We start from the raw sequence: 5,288 nt of genomic DNA on the forward strand, positions 1-5,288 counted from the left end.
CTACCTACTATTTGAAATGTTCATTTCCAATGATGCAAAATATTGTATATGTTACAATCCGTCCATAATTTTATTTTATTTTTTAAATGTGAAACGATCAAAATGACCTTAGAGGGTACGTGTCGACTTTCATTGACTTACTAGTCAGGACACATGTCACATATTAATTAGTATATTCTGACAGCACTCGTTATTATGAACGACTTATCATAAGCGTAGCGAAAATTAAAATAAAATAATTTTACAGAACACGTATTAATCATTTTATGTAAAGTAGTGGAAAAGATAATAGCACTAGATATAAAATATTAATGATAGAATAAAATAATAAAGAAAGAAGAAAAAATGAGAGGTTGAGAAGGATCGAGAAAAAGGAAAGAAGGAAAGAAAAAAAAAATGGGGAGGGGAGGACTCCTTATTCTCTTGATTTTTTGGGGGGCGATTTGAGGGGACACCCATGGGGAACGAGTCCTACGAGTCTGATCACCAAAACACTACCAGGGAAGAGAGAAAGAACTGGGAGATGATGTGCAGATAGTCCTGACGAGTAGCCTTACGAGCTTATTGGTTTTTCCCCCATTAGTCGACCCAAAAATAAAGAGAAGAAAGGACAAATGGAAGGAAGGGATTAGAAATTAATTAGGAGAAGAGAGAAAGGAGTTGAAGATATTCGTATCCTCCTTGCTTGGGATGTCAACCTGCAGTATGGGTTCATATTCTCAACTTTCTTTATCCTTTCCGTTTGGCTAATTCTTATTAATATTTCTTTCGGTTAATCTGTCGTGGATTAGCTATTGTTTGTAAAACTAGTATTTTATATATATATATATATATATATATGCAAATGCCTAAACCCTAGAATGGTATAAAAGCCGAAAGGGATGTTTTGTTTGTTAGCCCTGTTTCTGAAGACTTGTATTATGTAGAAAGCTATATTGTTGTATTACGACGCTTGGCAAAGTATTTCAACTAGTCCACTTCAGGAAGCTGGTTGTTTTCCAAACGATTGTATACTGAATACATAATTACTTATAATGAGAAAATATACGCAGGTGGTTTATCTACATGTGTATCAAAGTACGTGCATATCTTCCTCACTCAATTTGTAGAATCCAATCGGATTGGTTTTGAAGAAAACAAGCTATTTTATTTGCTACAATTAGTCCAGCTAATTATTATCAAACTATAGTTAGATTATTGCTTTTGTATGTACTATTGGCTCTATGTTTTGATATAGAATTTGAAAGGGGTATGCATATAGAAATTGATTGTGATTGTATTTAAATTATATTGGTTGGTAAGGTTTGGGCTGGTATAGATATCAATAGTTTGACAAATCCGATTTGGTGTGATTACTATTTTGATTAAGTGCTTCATGTTTATACATCACTTTCTTTGTTTGAATGTTAAAATGGGTGTCTTAATAAGTATACATATCTATATGCATTACTACACTGAAACCAAAACCAATTTGACGATTCACGTTCTGAAGCTATGTGCCTATACATCTCATAAGGGTTACTATATATGTTTACATGTATGTAGTAATGACTTGCAGTGGTGATAGGAGTTTATTGAAACGGTGAACTACGAATGACTTGATCCCTATTTAGGGTACGTAGGCAGTCTAACGAGGAAGTTAAATGCAGCCATAAAGCATACGAAAAATTACTATGAAATTGGGACTTGAGTTGTGCTTTGTTCATAGCCCGGAGGCGAGGTAAGTTAGATATATGGGTTTTTGGTGGTGTCATATGTCGAACCTGGACGTCTGTCGGGATTGGGGTGTGATAGTATACCAACAACAAACTTAGGGATTGGATCATGCTTTTGATTTTATCTTTTTACCTACAAACAATCATATACATATATGTAATAATACATGAAAAATAATTTACCTACCATGTATACAAAAATGTTATTTGATTCAAAATATATAATCTAGGTTTTCTCAAAAATATATATATATATATATATATATATATGATCTAGGTGTAGTATATATATTTTTTATATAATTGGAACAAATTAATTTCCAATAATTTACCTACAAAAAATTATACCCTGTGTGTAATATAATATATTTTTTTCACTAATACATGGAGAATAATTTACCCATAACAATAAGAAATGTAATGTGATTTATTGTATTGAAAAATACTATGTCATACCTATATTTATAAAACAATAAAACATGCCTAATATATGTAACAATATATGAAAAATAATTTACCTACAAGTTAGAGAAGTGTTATTTGATTCAAAATATATAATATGGATTTAGTATAATTTTTTTTTTAATAATTGGAACAAATTAATTTACTTCCCAATTAATGCAAAAAAAATATATATATATATATATATATCACAAAAAAGGTAAATTTTTGGTATGATATGGATACAATTAATGCAATACAACAATTTGTATATTTTATTTCACTTTTTCTACAACTTTTAATTTGGAATAAATTTAGGGATTTGGGAAAGTGGCATGTGTGTAAATAAATTGTATTAGTAGGTCAATTGTCACGCTCCAACCCGCAAATAAAGACTATTCATAAGCTAGGATGTGAGCCATATCTTAGTTATAGATATAAATTCTACAACCATGACATGGTGGAAAATAAAATTAAATGACAACAATTACACCGTACAACATATAACAAATCTTACATAATAAAAGCTTGAGTTTACCACATATAATTTATTGAATACGCAGGGGAAATAAAATATTAGTATACAACCTTAATTCATAACAAAAGTACCAACTAAAATAATAATAGAAATGAGTATCTCTTGCAAAAACATAAAATATATGCAATGAGATGCATGAATGAACTCACCCTCTTCTAATCCCGCTAACACATACCTAAGGCACCCAAGCCTACACATCCCATACCATGCTTATACTACTTGGCTCTGAATATCTTAGAATATGAGTTAACTCTTGTTCATCCCTTAAACCCAATTTTTGTAAACTCTCAGTTTTCACTTTATTATATAGGCACTTCTCCCAACGCCCAATTGTATATTCAAGCCCTTCTCCCGACGCCTGACATATACAAGATTTCATTATTTTATCATCAACCAATTTGTATACTCAAGCCCTGCACCCAATGCCTGACATATACAAGGTTCATTATTTTATATTCAAGGCAAACTTCAGCCCTTGAATATCCTCACAGCTTAAACACTTTACACAAGTGAGCACTTGACCCAACACAATTCTTTTCCTTGCTTTACAATGCATATACATATATATGCAATGTAGATATAAAAATCATGTGCCCATTAAATCAACATATAATTCAAACTAGTTAACAAGCAAGGTAATAATTTATAATCCATCATATAAAGTGTTGCTCATTGACCAGTTTATATATTTTTCCATCGTCTCGTCCATCTTGGTCGAGCAACCTGTTTTTATTAGAAAGGAATAGACATCCATGTTAGAGAAGAGAATCGTTAGAGTGAGAATATATGTCTCAAAGGCCAAAAAGCATTAAATCATGTCTCTAGCTTTTCCCTTTCCAAACATCAAATTTTATTTTTATATTAGTCCACCACTTCTACTTCTTCTCATCTTACTTCCCTTATGTTCTCACTCATAAACTTGATCGCTTTCTTTCACCTGACTCTCCTTTTCCTTCCACACAACACTTTACCCTTTTAATGTATTTTTATTGTCTTTTTGCTCCTTCTTTTCATTTCCCTCAATAACCACTGTTAGCTTAACTTTTTTCCTTTGAAATTCTTCTCCTCTCTTTTCTATAAACCGACCCCCAGCTCTCCTTACTCATTCTCTCCTTCTTTTTCATTCTTGCTTTTGTTTCGCTCTCGTTTTCTTTTCTTTCATTTCTTATTACAGCTTGTAATAATGAACACATAGATTTAAGTGGTTCACCAAATTGGCTACGTCCACTAGAGTTGCATATGCATTTTTGTTTTCCCTATGTAAGAAGATTTACAAATTACAATGGAGATGGCTTTGAGCCTTTACATAATATGAAAGAAATGGATAGTGAAGGAGGGAGTGGTCTGAGGAAGAAGACATTCTTCTTGCTGATGTGGTGTTGTTGTTGTTCTTCCTCCTGTTTCTCTTCTCCCTCTGCTTTTATGGATGAAGAAATGGAATCCACAATTAAGCCTTCAATGACATGCCCAAATTCTTTGCTACTCCTGGAAATCTTGTAATTGGAACCAATAATATCTAATCATGTTATAATCATTACCATGCATGTGGACAAATGCTCAAAAGTCACGTCCAAACACTAAGGAACATGAATCCCACCTGTTCTCACCTCATTGGAAGATATGGAATAAAATTGAATAGAGAATATTGTAGCCAAATGATTAAGATTCCTCTTCGCCTTGTGAAACAACACTCTAAAACCACAAAATATTGCCAACTCATGCACTTAGACACATGTACCTAGTCTATGGCCCTAAATAGACTCACACCTCTCCAATGTTTAGGGATGAATAATCACACTACATTAACTCAATTTGCCACCTCACCATTTGTTAAAAAAAAAAATATCACACCAATTCTAGTTAGATAATCTCCACTTCAAGCTCTCAGCTCTTTGTTCCTGATTATGCTTCAAATTAATGATCAATGAAGCTAGAAATGGTGATTTTCCATCAATAAGTTTAAGGCCTAACAAAATAATATTATACGTATATAACCATTTTTTTTAAAATACGGGGTATTACAATCTACCCTCCTTAAAATAAATCTCATCCTCGAGATTTTGCAAGACCATAATCCTTGTATAAGTAGGATAAACAAATCTCCAAAACATAGTTAAATATATCAGAAAAGCATTAGTAAAGTAGTTACTTAGAGTGGTTGCATGGAGACTACCCTTCCATTTCAAGCGGATTGCAATTCTCCAATTTAGGCCTTCCAACTCTAGCATAACACCTATATAGTGAACCTGATAGGAAATCAAAATTAGTCTTTTTAACTAAAAATCATTTAATAATGAAATCAGTGTAGGAAAATTGATGGTTATACAAATAAAAAATGTAACTCACCAATCACCTTACTAATTGGATTCCTATATTCTCACCACACATCATTTACAATTTTATAACTCATCACATAGTCCAAAACTATGTAGGAATGAGATTTATTAGTGACATTACCAACTCGTGTAGGAATGAGAATTTCCCTTCGCAATGGCCCTTTTTCTTTCTTTTTCCTTTGTGAGTAGGAATGAATTACATCCGAATTTGTTTCACCATCAAGATTTACAAACGTTTACTCAAGAAAAAATATATTC

The sequence above is a fragment of the Malus sylvestris genome, chromosome 2 (genome assembly GCF_916048215.2).
Source record: "Malus sylvestris chromosome 2, drMalSylv7.2, whole genome shotgun sequence".
NCBI lineage: Eukaryota > Viridiplantae > Streptophyta > Magnoliopsida > Rosales > Rosaceae > Malus > Malus sylvestris.